The sequence below is a fragment of the Colobus angolensis genome, unplaced genomic scaffold, assembly GCF_000951035.1.
Source record: "Colobus angolensis palliatus isolate OR3802 unplaced genomic scaffold, Cang.pa_1.0 Scaffold261, whole genome shotgun sequence".
NCBI classification, from domain to species: Eukaryota; Metazoa; Chordata; class Mammalia; order Primates; family Cercopithecidae; genus Colobus; species Colobus angolensis.
The window spans coordinates 3,588-22,807 of NW_012115833.1; positions in this window are offsets into that span (position 1 = coordinate 3,588).

Consider the following 19,220-nt stretch of genomic DNA (forward strand, 5'->3'; position numbering starts at 1 on the left):
GCCAGGGCAATCACACAACAGAAAGAAATAAAGGGCATTCCAATAAGAAAAGAGGAAATCTGTTTGTCCTTGTTTGGAGCTGACATGATTCTATATGTATAATAGAAAATCCTATGGTTCCCGCCCCCAAAAATCTACTTCCGCTGATAAAAACTTCAGTAAAGTTTCGGAATACAAAATCCATGTACAAAAAGACTAGTAATCTTATTCACCTACAATATCCAAGTTAACAGCCAAATCAGGAACACAATCCCATTCACAACTGCACAAAAGGAATAAAATACCTAGGAATCCAGCTAGCCCAGGAAGTAAAATTCTCTACAATGAGAATTATCAAATGCTCCAGAGATAACATAAACAAATGGAAATCATTCCGTGCTCATAGAAGAATCAATATCATTAAAATTGTCATATTGCCCAAAGTAATTTACAGATTCAATGCTATACCTATAAAACTACCAACGACATTTTTCATGGAAGTAGAAAAATCTTTTTGAAAATTAATATGGAACCCAAAAGGAGCCCAAATTGCCAATGTGATCCTAAGCAAAAAGAACAAAGCTGTAAGCATCATGTAACCCAATTTCAAACTATACTACAGGGCTACAGTAACCAAAACGGCATGTTACTGTTACAAAAACAGACACATAGACCAAGGTAACAGAATAGAGAAACCAGAAATAAGGCCACACAGAGATATCTATCTGATCTTTCAGAACACTGACAAAAAAACACAACAGGAAAATAATTCCCTATTCAGTAAATGGTTCTGGAATAACTGGCTAGCCAAATATGCACAGGACTAAAATTGAATCCCTTCCTTATGCCTTATTAAAAAATCAACTCAAGATGGATTAAAGACTTAAATGCAAAACCCAAAACCCTGAAAACAACATGTGAAATACCATTATGGACATAGGAGTGGGTGAATATTTCATTATTAAGAACTAAAAGCAATTCCAACAAAAGCAAAAACTGACAAATGGAATCTAATTAAATTTAAGAGCTTCTGCACAGCAAAGGAAACTACCATCAGAGTAAACAGACAACAACAACAACAAAAAAAATGGGAGAAAGTATTTGCAAACTATGCATCTGAAAGAGATCTAATATTGAACACCTATAAGAAACTTAAACATACTAGTAAGCAAAACTACAAAGAACCCCATAAAGCACGGGCAACGGACATGAACAGATACTTTTCAAAAGAAGACATACATATGGCCAATAATCATATGAAAAAAGCCCAATATCACTGATTATTTGAGAAATGCAAATCAAAACCACACTGAGATACCATCTCACACTCATCAGAATGGCTATTACTAAAAAGTGAAAAAAATAAGAGATGCTTATGAAATTGTGGAGAAAAAGGAACACTTAAACATGGTTGGTGGGAGTGTAAATTAGTTCAGCCACTATGAAAAGCAGTATGGTGATTCCTCAAGGAGGTAAAAACAAAACTACCATTCAACACAGCAATCCTGTTGCTGACTGTATACCCAAAGTAATACGAATTGTTCTCCATAAAGATACATGCATGTGCAATTTCAATGCAGCAGTAGTATCAATAATAAAGACCTGGAATTAGCCTAAATGCCCATGAATGACAGACTGGATAAAGAAAATGTGGTATGTATACACCATGGAATACTATGCAGCCATATAAAAGGACTAGATCATGTCTTTTGTAGGAATATGGGTGGAGCTGGAGGCCAACTTCTTTAGCAAACTAACACAGGAATAGAAAATCAAATACTGAAAGTTCTCACCTATAAGTGGGAGCTAAATGATAAGAACACATGGATACAGGAGGGGAACAAGAGACACTGGGGCCTACTTAAGGGTGGAGCATATGTACAAGGCAGAATGAAGGAGAGAAATAAGGCAAATGAGATCTAGCCCTTCTTATAGATTCTAATTAAAGCTATCACAGGCTGAAATGTATTTATGTTTGCATACGAATATCTGTATAACTGTGTGTCAAAAGATTCAAAGTAGACCAAAATTCAGGAATAGGCTACAATTATAGAAAAAGACTGGACCAAGGTAGAGTGAATAGTCAATCTCTCCATCTCCCGTTTCCTCTGAAGTCTAATTAAAGCCATCACAGGCTTCTTATAGATTCTAATTAAAGCTATTACAGGCTGAAATGTATTTATGTTTGCATACGAATATCTGTATATCTGTGTGTCAAAAGATTCAAGGTAGACCAAAATTCAGGAATAGGCTGCAATTATAGAAAAAGACTGGACCAAGGTAGAGTGAATAGTCAATCTCTCCATCTCCCGTTTCCTCTGAAGTCCATGTGAGACTAAGTGCTCCTTGAATACTCTGAAATTCAAGCTAGCATTTATCACAGAATATTATCCAAACATCTTACTTGTCTGCACTCATCAGAGCAGGAACTGTGAGTGTCATTTTTTTTTTTTTTTTTTTTTTTTATGTATCCCTGGTGCCTAGTGCAGTGCCTTGAAACAGAAAAGAGGTTCAGTGAATATTTGTTCATTGTTGAATCCCATCTCAACTTATTCAACAATAGAAATTTTTCTCTGCAATTGCTATTTTCATGTTTAATCTGTGCAAATTCTCTTTGTAAAGGGAGGGAAGAAATAGGAGGAGAGAAATAATATTATATTTGAATCAAACATTTCTCTTTTCCTGCCTCAGAGGTTCTGCAGCTAGAGGTACTTGAACCTCATATTGCTTTTCTAAGAATGTTACTTGTCCTGTCCTCCACAAAAGCACAGAATTTCACCTGACAATTCCAAGGTGATGGTGCATGTTTGCATACTCCAGGTTAAGCATCTTAACATCAGTGTAGTACACTGTAATGTTTTTGAGCTCTCTTCTTCTCCTGGAATTTCTAAAATTTATTCTTCTATATATCTGCCAAACACTATATAGATGGGATAGTTTATAGAAGTTTCCCTAGTTATAAAGTTTTTATTAGCGCTAATAATCTTTCAAGACTGAATAGCAAATAACATTTCATCTGCGGGAGAGGAATCTTTCACATTCTCTTCTACGCTCTAAAAATATCAACTTAAGCTGTGATGGAATAATTATGTGTACTGTAGCACTTTGTGCATTACTATTCTGGGATATGTGCACATTTGCCTGAGGGTGTATATGAGATGGATAGTATAAAAACATAAACAAAGTGGGTGGGTGCTAGCAAAGCATAAAAGAGGAAACATTTGATGGACTGTCTTGTACTCGGTATTCTACTTCTATTGCTCTGCTTAGGTGGCAATCACAGGACTTGAATTCAGGATAGAATAATATTTTTCTTGGCAGCAAATTCCAGAAGTAACTGTGTAGGCTGTTTTAAAACTGTTACTAAGTCACTTTTCTCATTAGACTACTGATGAGATGCCTCAGGTACCTTCTTCTTTCCTGCAGGACATTTGCTTTTCTAGACACACACTTTGCCAGAAGTTTTGTACCACAACTTCATTTCACAGAAGATGAAACTGTTTTTTTTTTTTTTTAGACGCAGTCTCATTCTATCACCAAAGCTGGAGTGCAGTGGCACAATCTCGGCTCACTGCAAACTCCGCCCAAGCGATTCTCTTGTCTCAGCTTCCAGAATAGCTGAGACTACAGGCGCGCGACACCACGCCTGGCTAATTTTTGTATTTTTAGTAGAGACAGGTTTCACTATGTTGGCCAGGATGTTCTCGAACTCCTGACATCGTGATCCGCCCGCGTCGGGCCTCCCAAAGTGCTGGGATTACAGGCGTGAGCCACCCCGCCCGGCTGCCATTTCCTTTTAATTTCAATTTCAGTCCAGAGACATATACATGATGGCCTAGAAAACTCAACTTGTTCTGGCCCTTACTGCCCCTCTGACCTCATTTCATGACACAGGAAAAAGAGGAGAAATACAGGGTGAGTTCCACAAGAGTTGAGTGAAGAACTCTATGAACTGACTCCATGTAGCGGCCATTTCTGGCCCCCTGGGATAGCACAAACAGTCAATAAATGATTTGAGACAAGTGGCAAAAACAGAAATCGACTCGAGTATTAGTATTTCAAGAATCTCAGTGTATGCCCCAATATTATATACAGTTTTGATATGTTAATTAACCTAAAGTAGCAATTTTCCTGATTCATTGCATATGGTTTAAGTATAGTGATGGCATCAGTGAGACTACAATATAGTCATTTTCAGGAGAGGTCAATTTCTAACATACTAAGCATTCAATAACTATTTAAAATTGAATAAATAAAATTAACGAAAAATTATTGGCACCATTTGAAATAATTACAGTTAACTTGAGTGATTACAAAATTAGTATTCAATAGTAATTTAAATTTGATATGACTTACCTGATGGGCTTGAATCCAGTTTTAAATGTTGTTTGTCAATTTTCAGCATCTTAGAAATAATTATTGTGCATTACTTTGGAGTCCAATTTTAAATAAAGAATGTTGATGAGAATGCTCTAAAAATTACAACAAATTATCAAAATTAGATCGAATACTTTACAAAATAACTTATAAAATATAGGAACTTGCCTTTTAGATTAAAAAAATATATTTCTTAGTAGAATGTCACTTTGTAAGAAAAGATATGTTTAAAGTTAATATATCCGGATTGTTTTTTTCTTTCTTTTATATAAAATTATTTTACTTTGATGTGAGGTTATAAAGTAAAGTTGGGATTAGGAATATCATCATGCATGCAGAGACACCATCAGTACAATCATCCCATAGGTAACACTGATAGATAGAAAGAAGGGTGTATCAACCATTTAATCCTACACCTCAGTATCACACAACATACCCATGGAACAAATCTGCCATCTATTCCCTGAATCTAGAATAAAAATTGAAATTAAAAAGAAAGAAGAGTGAATAAATGAAAATTATTCATTTGAAACTGCCTATTTTCTCAAACTATTTAATTGAGAATATAACAAATTATTTTAAAGACATTATTTTTACTTAAAGAGAAATATTTTTGTGATTCATGTTTGTTGCTAAAATAACTGTCAAATATAGTAACAAAATGGAAGGTAATGCTGAATTAATGCAAATGAAATTTGTTTAGAAGGTGAAAAAGGGGTCAGAAAAGATAAACAGCATCTAAAATGAATGGCAACGTGAATAAGGATTTTTTGCTTATTTGTTTAGCTAGGAAAACAGCTACATGGCATATTAGTAAAGCTTTAGATTCATCTTACATAACAAATATTAATTTCACATTATCATAAATTTTATTGTAACTTTAATACCTTTCAAATGAATGTATTTTAAACTCTTATGTATTTAAAATTAACTGTCTGGTTACATTTTATTATATTAACATTGCTAAATGCTACTAATATTTTAAAATATTTATTCACTAAGAGTTTATATTTTACTCCTTATGATGTAGATTAGAAAAAGAGTTATAGTGTGATAGTATAATGAGCTTGGATATTTACTCAACAGTTCAGTTTACAGATGACTGTTCACATACACATACTATTCTATTTCAGAATGCTTTTTACATTTTGCAGAAAAGAAAACTAAATAGCATAACAAGTAATAAGAGAAGGAACTACATATAAAATTGAGGTCCTCTGGCTTTGTAGGTCATGAATATTCAAATACAGCCAGTTGGAAGGAGTCTTTAACACACATGACCTTGATGGTCAACAAATTGGAGTTTCAGTGTATATTTCTACCATAAATTAACTGTAAGCCTTAAAAAAGTTAATTAACCTGTTTAGACAGTACATTCTTTGTTTGCAAAATAATGATTGATATAAACATTGATTCGCATTCCTACTAGCTCTAAAATTATTCTGTGTAGCTGGATTCCTACCATCTTCCTGCATATGTTTTATGGTATGAATATGTTCAATGTAACAGCACATTTTCCTACTTAAGTTCTGAACCAACTCATTCAAGTAGAATAAATGAATAACCTAAATATCATCTTTATTACTAATAAAGCTTGTATAGGATAGCTTGCTCCACCACTAATAAGGGAAGGTAAAGTGTAAAAGAAAAGTCAGAGATCCTGTGATAATTTATTAATATAGTCCTTTTCTTGAAATACCAAGAGTGAAATGTGTTTATCTCTCTTATTATTTTGTTAGATTTTACACATAACTCAAACCTAAATAATCCTACTGGAACTACCAAAAGAGAGAATAAAAATGACTGAGTTTCTTAAAAACCTGAATACATGTACATGCTTATTCTATTTACTACTTTCTGGTTTGATTTTTTTTTTTTTAACTATCTATTTCAGTCAAAGTTTACAATACCTAAGAACTCTTTCTTTTTCTTTCTTTTTTTTTTTTTTTTTTTTGGTTTCAAATGCATTTATTTATTCACATTAAAGACCAGCCTCTCCATGTTCACTGGAAATAGGCCATTTTTAAAATTTATGTTATTCAAATATCTGTTTACTGAAAGATTGATTAACTAGATATTTTAGATTTTCTAAATGAAATATCTAGATTTAGAGATCTCATGGTCTTCTTGCTAAGAGGAGACAACAAAAATTTGTTTCATCTAGAAACTTCTATTAATAGGTATTTTAAAAAGTAAAACTATTAGTAGCAAAAAAAGTTAAAAAAGAAAATGGAGTAAATAAGAATAAACACATTTTAAATCTAAGAATAGACAGTAAAAAAATGAAAAATCACAAAGATATAAATAATTTACAAAACAATCTATTTTTGTAATAAAATATTTACTGAACATGTATAATACTTATTGAACAAGTATAATGTATTAATTACTGTCCCTGGCACCCTGTGTAAAAGGTGGTATCTAACTTAAAAGAGGAGACTGACACTTAAGGTAACAATTTACTACAGTGAGCTCAAATCCCTAAAAAGTTTATGTATATGCAACATTGCATAACTAATGGTAAAACTCAACTAGAGTATTTTTAACATCAGACATTAAAATAAATAAGGCCTATTTATTTAAGATAAATAAGACCTATGTATTTAAGATAAATAAGACATTAACATAAACAAGGTCTATTTATTAGAATTCTGTGTTTCACAAAAGGGAAAACTAAACATAACATTAGTCATATTTGGCCACCTATTTTCCCATGCCATTGAGCCGTTCTACTGCATTATGGAATGACTAGTAATTGATTTGATGTTAATGATCATTTTGAGGCTATAATTTTTGTTGTTAAGAGAGAGGAAGTCAAACTTACAGAGATTTTCTCCTATGCTTTTTTAAGGAATTTCATGGTTTTAGATTTTAATTTTAAGTCTTTGGGGCTTTTAGATATTTATTTTTTGAGTAAGGATGTGAAGGATGGGTTAATGTCTCTCTCTTCATCTTTTTATACAGCAGATACCTGGTTGTTCCAGCTTCATTTCTTAAAAAGGCTTCCCTTTTCCAATTAAATTTATTTCGTGCTTTCATTAAAAATCATCTGAAAATATGTAATTGATATGTTTCTAGACTTTCTATTTTGTTCCACTGAACTATATGTCAGTCTTTTTTGCCAATACCATGTTGTCTTGATTAATGTAGCCTTGTAATAGCTCTTGAAATTAAAAAGTATTACTTATATAAACTTTATTCTTTATAATTTCTTTCTCTAACCTAGATTACTTATACTTCTATACAAATTATTTATTTATTTATTTAACTTTTAAGTGTAGGGGTTTAAGTTTAATTTAAGTTTATTTATTTAACTTTTAAACTTAGGCTTGTTACATAGGTAAACTTATGTCATAGAGGTTTGTTGTACAGATAATTTCATCAACCAAGTACTAAGCCTAGTACCCATTACTTATTTTTCCTGATCCTCTTCTTCCTCACACCTTTCATCCTCTGAAACAGCCCAGTGTATGTTGTTCCACTCTATGTGTCCTAATTTATAATTAGCTTGTCAATTACTACTTTAAATAAATACCTGCCCAAAATTTTATTGTAATTTCATTGAATCTATAGATAATGTGGAAAAATTGATATCTTAAAAAGAATTGAGTTTTCAAAACATAAATATGGTTTATTTCTTCATTTACTTAATTCTTCAATAATTTTTCAGTAACATTTGTAGTTTTAGTATAGTAGATTCAACATCTTTTTTGTTTAGTTAACTCCAAGTACTTTTCCCTGAAAATTAGATACCTCAATTACTGTATCACTACAAACTTATACTGCTTTTATATGACAGACTCATTCTCTTTTATCATACATATGTACATATATATACATACACACACACACACACACACATATATATATATATATATATATAAATGTAAACTCCAATTAAAGCTCCTAAAACTATATTAAGATATTTGGATATAAATGCAATACAATATTATTTTTATATAAGCCAATTTCCAACAAAATGTATAAACAAAACTAGATCAAAATGTCTAAATGTATTTAAGAATCTATGAATGGAAAACAAATAAATTATGATAGGACACTGTTGAAAGAAGAAAGAAATTAAGTAATATGCTCCTGTAACCTTACAGTTATTACCAAGATTTACCTGTAAAATTCAATTACTTTTATAAAGCCATTGAAATAAATATAACACAATAATAAAATAAACACTGTCTCTTTTCATTTTAAAAGTTTTAAATTGCTTAATGATATTTTACTTCCTTTGGTTACCATTGAGAGTGTTTAAGGAGTTTTATACTGGAAATATTAGCATTTCTAAACGCTCAAACTTCACATAAAGCAGTTGTCATTTTAAAATCAATTACTGTGCTTTCTATCTCTCACATATACTTGTTTGTTATTTTCTCGCTCAGTTAAATTTAGAAGTACCCACTCTTAAGACCATTTGAATCAAAAGTACTAACCTTTTCTCTAGGTTTCTTTTATTTTTTTTTTTCATGCTCTTTTCAGACATGCAATTGAAAAGTATTATGGTAAAAGAAAGGAAATTTCACATTCTAACATGGTCCATTAAATAGCTAACATTTTAGCTTTATGTATGAAACAGAAGGTTTTTAAAATAACTTAATTGCGTAGACTAGACAAAAATTATACAGTATAATAACCATAAAGCCAGATTTTTCACAGAGATAATACATACAGACAAAAAATATACTTGGTCTCTCTCTCTCTCACACACACACACATACACACATCATCATCATCATCATCATCACCACAACCACTACTGCCAACATTTATTTTTATAAATATAAATTCGGCTCAGTGGTCTAGATATTTAATCATTTAAAAGAATAAGTTTGGTCAAATATTGCATTTAATTCTGCTTATCTTAGAGAACACAGTTTCTGAAGAAAAGGAATAAGCCAAAGTTAGCAGCCTGCTACTGTTTCATCTTTAAATCAGACTGTGGACTTCCCTCTACATGCCTGACCTTTTGTCTCATACATTACATCTACAATTAATGTGGTTCAGTGCCCCTCTTGTCAGTAGCTGCTAATGAGATTTAAAGCCATCTTTAAAACCAACTTCAACAGCGTTAGTGTTATTTGACAGCATTTTTTGATCTGCTTTAGTATGAGGCATGTAAAAGGGACACAGAAATTGATGTTTGGCAGAGATGTCAATCAGGCATCTGATATATTCTTCCTGTTAAATTTAAATGTATTTTGATAGGATTTATGGTTGAAGAAGACTGCTTAGCCTAGGAGTTTTCTCTTTATGATCACCTTTTGTGTTTGTTTATTTGTTTTTTGGTATTTGCTTCAGTCTCATTCATAAAACTTAGAGATAGAGTGACTTAGAGTGTCAAAATAATTTTGAACAATCCCTAAACAAAATATAGTAGCTGTATTAAAGCTACATACTGTCTATCAAGTACTTTAAATTTTTAGGATTCTTAATGTATTAACATGTTGGTAGACTTACCAGACCAATATAAGTTTATAATATTCTACAATTTTAAAAATATAATTCTTGCATAATTTGTTGAAATTGTAAATGTCTTTTTGGATATATAAAAAAGCTATCTTTAGAAAAGAAAAAAATCTTTTTTTTCAAGCATTAGGTAAATACAAAAGTGATATACAATATTTCTTATTGGATTGAAAAAAGAATGAAAAGGTATAATTCTATTATCCAATTTTAATGAGAACATAATTAGTATATAGATTTTTGAATGGTAAATTTTAATAAGTATGAGAAAAATTGAAAGTTTTATTTGTCTTTTGATCATATACTCCTCTCCAATGAACACATAATAAATAAATAACCCAGTTAAAGAAGAAGATTTATGTATATATCCATGTATACATTATATTGCAGTACTATTTTAAACTATAATATATTAGAAATTAACATTTTGTTCAAAAATAAAGTCATAGTTATATAATACTGTACATGTATAAGAGATATAATACATTGATAAGAACGTATGATGCAGTATTTATAAAATAAAAATAAATATTTAAATGTTTTAAAGTGAAAATAAATTCTTTCAAATCTATAAAGTAAGTGTAATCAGGATACTTGGAGAAATGTTACATAGCTAGACAGGTAAGTAACAAACAGTTAAAACTACCATTAACTGTGTTATTTGTCACTATTGGAATTATGAAGAATTTTCATTTTTACACCGTTTTAATGTATAAATTTTCTCTACTATGTATGCATGTCTTCAACAATCAGAAAAATAATGTATATTAGATTCAAATCAAGTCAAACAATGTGAAACTTCCTACCTGACTTCACAAGTCAAACAATGTGAAACTTCCTACCTGACTCTCCCATGTCTAGAGTCAGTTCTTCTACGGTTATTGGATCTTTCTTGCTGTCATTATCTGCCCTGGGTGAAGCAACTGGTGCTAAAATGAATTTTTGTGTGTTAAGATATGATTATGATACCATCATTTCTTAAAGCCTACATAGAATACATATCCCATCTTATAAGTTATCTGTTGTTGTTATTGTTGTTGTGTTTTCCATAATCAACATTTTAGGAATGAATCTGTAAAGTGATTCATTTGTAGACAGACTAAGCCTCACAAAGATATAGTACTACAAGTGTATACCACCTGTGATTTTTCTTGTAAAATATCTAAGAACCACAGTTGTCAAAAATAGCAGGTGGCATCCATCCAGTAGAAGTGTTTTTGCGTAACAAAATATAAACTGGTTTTAAATTGGTTTTAAATTTAAACTGGATTTAAATTTATAACTATGACAAAGGTTTTTCCATGGATAGTGCAACCCATATATACATTTTTTATCTAAATGATAATACAACCTGAAGCAGGGGTCAGTAAAGTATTCCCTGTATGCTATACATGGCTTACCACTGTTTCTACAGAGCCCAAGAGATCAAAATGATCTTACATTTTTACATGCTTGAAAAGAAATTAAAACAATAATTATCTTGTAACGTGAAAATTATATGAAGTTCACATTTCAGCATTGATAAATAAAGTTTTATTAAAATACAGGCACACTCAATATCTGCACATTGTCTATGACTGCTTTCACTCCACAACTGCAGAGCCGAGTAGTTAAGACAGAGACCGTATGTCCTGAAAAGTTGACAATGTTCACTCTCTGATCCTTTTTACAGAAAAATTTGCTGATGCCTACATTAAAGTATATTGCTTGTGGAATCACTTCTGAGTCCACAAGAAATGCATAATGATTCTGGCTACAGAATATTTATTCTTGATACCCCACCTTGACTTTTTACATGCCATCTACATGGGTAGTTTGAAGTTTTTATTATGTCCGATAGTCTTTTTAATATACTTATTATAAAGCAATGTATTCATAAAAATACGTGTTTTCTTCTGTTCCTTGAGAGAGTAGTACACTCCTGGCTCATACTCTGTGATGTTGCAGTCTTATATTTTTCTAAATGAAGCCCTCTATCCAAAGTACTGTTATTTTCACAGCTGTGTTTTTCTGGCTACAATAGCTTCTGACTGCTCAATTGCAATAGGAGATGAGTTTTTAAGCATCTAGAATAAAATGACTCTTTCTGTTTGGCATATTAATTTCTAACCATTCACTGTCCTATGACATCTCAGTATCTATAAAAAGTCCCCTTGGAAACACAGCAAATGAGCGTTATTCTTTGACCTGCACATGACTAATATTGTTGTTTTGTCTGTTATGTAAATCCAATTTGATTTTCTTCACAAACATTGGTTTCAGGAAAATAACTACAACCAGACATACTTACCACACTTTTCTAGAGCCTTAAAAGCCAAACTCAATGACAAGTAGTGCAACATATAATCAAATAGTGATAGAAGTATCTAGATACGCAAGCTTCTATAAAAGGATCAATCTAAGTTTATTATCTGCACTTACAATATTCTATGAAACGTCAGGAATTTGACCATTTTCTTTTTTAGCAACAATGTATAAACATGTGTATTTGTCACATACATAATCAATATCTAAACTTTTATACAAGTCAAAGTGAACATATTGTTATTTTCTTATTGACTGATAAAGCTATTAACATGAAAAGTCAATATGACAGAACAGTCATTGATATCTGAGAGATATTTGATGCTTAACAGATTTCTACCCAAACTAATTCTGTGACTCATTTTACATTTTAGAAAATACTTCACTATTAATTTTCCTATAATAAACTTTCTATGGCATTGAAGACATACTTTAACATTGCTCTATTTTGAATATTAATTTTTCCAAACCAAATAATTACATGAAATATGTAAAAATTTGTTTGGAAGGATGTCTTACAATATTTTTTGTTAGGAAGTTAAGATGTAACCAAACTCATTTACTGTTTCTAATTTCATCATCTGTGTATGTTTTCATTAATGGAAATTCATGTGGTTCCGATGCTTGAGACCTTAGGAGATGAGGACGGACACAGTGGCAAGTTCCCTGGATTTTCTTTTTGTGTCCCTTAACCCAGACTGGAGACAACAGAAATTATAAATACAGAAACACCATGGGCATAGTTAAAATAAAATAAATTTCCAGTCTTCCAGGAAAGGGCAACCTAGCAACACAGAAAATCTACCACAAGTACCTCTGTATATCAATCAAACAACCAGAAAAAAATTGCAGTCCTACCTCAATTAGCAAAAGCAGAGAGGGACAACTGGATAACCACCCTCACCAGGCTTAAATGAGGTACACCGATCTGTCCTCCAGTGTATGTCAGAGAAGCACAATTAGAGAACCAAGACTTTCATTTTTTTTTTATATTAAGGAGACTGCCTTTTCACAATGTCAGTGTAGACCAGGTGGAGAGAATGACATTTTACCTGCAGCAGTGGTAACAAGACACCTGTCCCTGTCCCTATGAGGGTGGTGTCAAAGGAGGGCTAGAGGAGAGTCAGATCCTTCACCATGAGTAACATCCCAGCAGTAACAAGGCCACCTCCTACCATATTGTATTGGAAATTAAAACTAAGAACATTTAAAAAGCATTTATGAATTAATTTAACTATAAAATATGACCATTACTTGTTAAAGAATATATTTTAACATAAGTATGTATTCAAAGTCAAATAAATGCAGTGACAAATGTGTCATTTAGTTATATTTACAGCACTTCCTTAATATTAGGTTGGTGCAAAAGTAATTGAGGTTTTTGCCATTACTTTAAATGGCAAAACCCGCAGTTACTAACATCTCATAATTGTTTCTGCTTGTAATCACTTGTGATATATTATTTTCAATGAAGTATATAAAATCAGACTTTATAAGTATATTCATTTACATACATATAAATACATACATGAAATTGGAAAGAAGAATATTTTAGCAACCTTTCTGTGGCTTTAATGTTACATCAAATTTGATAATGGTTGATTGTGATACTGGATTAAGAAACCAGATTTCTAACTTTAAATCAGCATATTAATGCAAAACAAATTTCTGCAATAATTTAACTGATAATAAAACAATAAAAATTAATGTGAGTATACCCAAAGAGCCATGTGAATTATTCTATGTGATCAATGTTATCCTACAAAACATGAACAAGAGAATCTGGGAGCTTTAGCAATAACCAAGACAAAGCAATGAAGAATATGTTGAATTTTTGTTTTTCGCTTTTTTTTTTTTTGTAGAATCCATCATCTGTTTATTTGTTTCTTTTTATTTGAAGTAAAATAAACACTTTTCTAGTTCAATTTCACATTACTTCCATTCAGAGTTTCAGTGATAGTTTAATTTGAAAGTGGCCTTTGAGGAAACTACATATCTAGTGAAATGCTCCAGCCCTTTTCAGAAATAGTCTCAGTCTTTGTAAATGTCAAAGGAGAGCCATAAATCTCAAACAGTTGCCAAAACTAGAATATCTCTGAATGTCACAATGATGCTTGGTACATGTCTACCATACAGGGCTTTTTTTGTGGGTGTCAATTCTGTCAGGTTCATCTTAAAGCAGCGTAACATTTTAGGAGAGAATTTAAGAGGTTTAGAGTAAAATAATACTTATATTTTGTGTGGGTCAACAGTTACTGCAGTTGAACATGATCAGGTTGAATAGAGGTTCTCTGCATTTCAACTGCAGAGAAGTTCTCAAATAATTTTTCCCCATAAAGCTATGATTAATCATGTTTTCATGCTGTATACTTAAGTAACAAGAAAGCAACTATTTCCATTTTGAATTCTAAGTCATTGGTGAGTTTTTGACATTTTATTTAGTGACATGGGTTAATTTTGTACTCATCAAGAGATCATAATTGAGACACATTGGGTTACTATAGCAGCAAGCTAGTATTTCTAATAAAAACTGAGAACCCTGCTGTTACTCCCTATCATGAGATAACAAATTTAACCCATGATGCTATTTTATCATGTAGATTTACAAAGTTTCACAGAGAAATATAGATATCTGCTCTGATGGCTTGTTACTTGAATAACAAAACATATAAATTATGGAAACATTTTAAAATTTGTTTTTAACTGAGGTACTACTTTGAGTTGTAAACATTTTTTCTTTCAGGTTTTATTTAGCTGTTTTTGTGTGTTAGTCTGTTGCTCTGAGTATTTATTCAAATATATATATTTTAAAGGCATTCTTATTAGTGATATTTTGATTATTTCTTTTGATTCATTTTTAGTTTTGCCTATCACAGGGTATCCTAAATTTGTATTCAAGCTTTAAATACTTTATATTGTTTAATTCTTCATACTTTCTACTTTCTAAAATTTCAACTGAATCCTTTCTAAAATTAAACTATGTAACACACAGTTTTAAAATAAAAACTTACATTTCCCCATTTCTAGTCCATTTCTGATCTTCTTTTCTCCAACAAGGATATCTTTTAACTCCTCACATTTCTACTTCCCACCATAAAAACCCTTCCTTTTAAAGCTTATTATAATGGTTTTTCCACAAAACTTACTTGATACTTCAGGTTCCACACAACTTTTTCTTTGAAATAAATGTCTATATCATACAAATGACCCTTCCTATTACCGATTAGAATGAAATCTGATCCCTCCTTTCCTTGGTAGGGCAGGAACCAATTCTTAAATGTCTTTATATTTCACCATAATGCAGTACCTAATATAGTACCTAAGACTAAGGTTAGCATATAACAGATAGCCAATATAATTTTCAAAGCATGATTGGTTGCCTTCATTTTGTGGGTGTAGTTCTTCCTATTTGGAGACAACATTTACATTTTTTGTTACAGTTGCTTCTGACCGTGTGACTGAATTCTTGCCGATGGATTGGAACAGAATTGTTTTAGAGAATTTCACATTTACTTTCTTAAAGAGAAATCCCTCCTCATGGCTATGTCTCATCCTCCCAGGACAGAGAACTAGAATCCTTTGGGGATAACGGAGAAAGTATTGGAAGCAACTAAGCAACTAAAAAGTGAAGTCTCTTCTTCATTTTATTTTTAAACTCACATATAATAAATGTACATATTTATGGAGTACACAGTGAGTTTCATTACCTAAAGTGTACAGTGATCAAATTAGGTTAATTAACATGTTCATTCCCTCAAACATTTATCATTTGTTTGTGTTGGCAGTGTTCAAAATTGTCTCTTCTAGAATTTGAAAATATGTAATACATTTGTTGTTGATTATAGTCATTCTACAGTTCTATAGAATACTCGGAGAGAAACAAAGCCTCTTCTTGGATTTAGAATACCTACCTCAGGATTATTGTTTGAAAAATAACAACAACAGTAACAAAACCTTATTTTGGTTCATTAACCCTTGTTTTATTGGGTCTTTCCCTCTCTCTCTCTCTCTCTCTTTTAACATTAACCTAGTCTTAACCTAACAAATTTATTTAATAAAATAAATTAATGAATTTGAAGTTTTCGGCATTTTACATTTTTTAATATCCCTATATACACTTATTTTGTATATCTTGATTTAGTATCACACACTCAGAGGGTCTACATAGAATTATCATTTTGGGTTTGATAACACACATCAACAAGGCATGTTGATTAAATACCTATAAAGAAGTCAGAATATTAGGAAATGAAATATTAGGAAACTGAAGAATAGACCATTTTATAGCATCTTAGTTGGAAATATGATAATCTTCTTTAAAATTATGCTCTAAAAGCACCAGAAAACCTGAAATTGTAAATACCCATAAGCTATTAACATCATCAATTTTATGTGAGAAAGAGGTCAAAAACTTATTATTTCAAACATCATTTTTGTTAAAGAGCAAACAGTGATTTGGAAAGTTTTTTGAAAATCATATATTACATTTGTTTTTTGGCATTTAATATTGCATTTTTACAAAGTCCTGATTTAATGACATATAATCATCTCAGTGATATTCATCTTTTAAATGCTTTACATCATTAATAAATTTGCCCTCAGAGGAACACTCTTTACATAATTATAAGACAATAAAACTAAACAAGCAACCTAATATTTTACTTACCACAAATAATTAATGTTGGGAATGGGTAATAGCTTTTCATCAAGTAATGTCCACGTTATGGACTGAATATTTGTGTTCCATCCACCAAAAAAATTAAAGTTTGAAATCCTAATCCCCAATGTGATATTAGGAGGTAGAGCCTTTGGGAGGTAATTAACTCATTAGGGTAGACCCTTCAGGAATGGGATTATGGATCTCATAAAAGAGAGCCCAGAAAACTCTCTAGCTCCCTTTTTCCACCACATGAAGACAAGGCAAGAAGTAGACACTGCTACCCATAAGAAGACCTCACCAGAGCACAGCCTCACTGGCACCTAAATCTCAGACTTCCAGCTTCCGGAACTGTGAGAAATAAGTATCTGTGGTTTATAAGCTACTCAGTTTATGATATGTTGGCTAAGCAACCTGAATGGACTAAGAAAACCTACTTTTTAAACAAAATAGAACACACAACAAAGGTAATGATGTGTTTTTTTTTTTTTTTTTTTTTTAGTTTCACATCACTGATATCTGAAATTTCATCAATTGTCTCTGAAAAGATTCTTCATCTATTTCTAGGCTGAAATAAAAGGAAAAAAGAAAGTTAAAATGTGAATCATAAACCTATCAGATAAATTTAGTCATAATAGATAATCTTTCTAGATGATTTAAGTTTACATTATTTTATCCAGTATAAGCATGCTTATGTTAATATGAAATGTGTATGCGTACAAGATACTTTGTTGCCTGAGTAATTTGTTATGCTTGAACTATAATTATACTATAAAGTACGTATTTGGTGGTCACATGTACATGAAGCTGACATAATTATAGAGTACGACCATGGAAATACATAGATCTTAATTTTTGTTTTCTCCACATAGTCTGACACTTTATGTCTTAAATATGGATGTGGAGGCTAAGAGTATTATTTATTTATTTACTTATTTATTGAGATGGGGGTCTCACTCTGTTGCCCAGGTTAGAGGGCAGTGGCGTGATCTCGGCTCACTGCAATCTCCACCTCCGGGGTTCAAGCAGTTCTCCTGCCTCAGCCTCCCGAGTAGCTTGGATTATAGGTGTGCACCACCATGCCCAGATACATTTTGTATTTTTAGTAGAGATGGAGTTTCACCATGTTGGCCAGGTTGGTCTCCAACTCCTGAACTTAAGTGATTTGCCTGCCTTGGTCTCCCAAAGTGCTGTGACTACAGGTATGAGCCATTGCACCCTGCCTTATTTTCCAATATCTTCTTTGAAGCTTTGCTTTTTGCTTCTTGGTACCTCAGCTGAAACTTCTAGTGTAAGATTTTGTTATACTACAAAGATGTTGTCCCAATAAAGGAAAACGAACAAAGGATCTGTATAGACCTAATGATATTTACCTAATGAAAGTTTTGATAAATTATTCAATAGGAATAAATAAAAAGGAAGAGCCAAAGTGACAGAGGAGTTAGAAAGGAGCAGAATGAAAGACCATTGAATTATTGTTTTTCTCAATAATAATTCAACTTTCTATTGCCCCATCCTTAAATAATACAGTAGAAGTAAATCAGCAATTGTCTCCCTGATAGATGATTGTCTCAAGTGATAATTAGAATGTCTGTTAACATAAGATCAAATCTAAGAGATGACTCTCTGAATTATGCTCATTGAAAGCCAAGTTGACTCATATTTTCAGATTGTAAGAGAAACTCATTTAATTATGGATAAGAAGAGCAATACCAGCACACATGTAGATGCACATACACCAACAGATTTCCTTGAGAGCTCAGCAGAATAAAGTGGGCAAAGTAGCCAAAAGTATAATAAACATATTTTTTAGGAAAAAAAATCGTTCTTCATAGATTCCTGCTTAAAACATAATAGACATATATATAATTTTGGTTCCAGACACAAGATCCTCAATTCAAATTGGCTGGGGAAAAATTACTTTTTCATATAAATTATGATCTTTTTATTTAATGTGGTTAGCTAGCATATTCTCTCAACCAATGGTTCTTGAATCATATTGGATAATTCTTAAGAGTACTGGGAAGAATTAAACCTTTTCCTTGATTGCAAAGTTGATAAAACCCAATTTATGCTTCTTGATTATTTGCTAATTGAATGTGAGTTTGTCTGTTTTTTATGATGTCTATGAGGATGGAATGAGATCACTGAATGAGGAAGAAGACCAGAAGTTTTAGAATGTTCTAAAACATAAAGCTACTGTTCAAAATCTTAAAATTGTTTTTCTAGTAAGAATCAAGTGACGGCCGGGAGCGGTGGCTCAAGCCTGTAATCCCAGCACTTTGGGAGGCCAAGACGGGTGGATCACGAGGTCAGGGGATCGAGACCATCCTGGCTAATACAGTGAAACCCTGTCTCTACTAAAAAATACAAAAAAAAAAACTAGCCGGGCGAGGTGGCGGGCGCCTGTAGTCCCAGCTACTCCGGA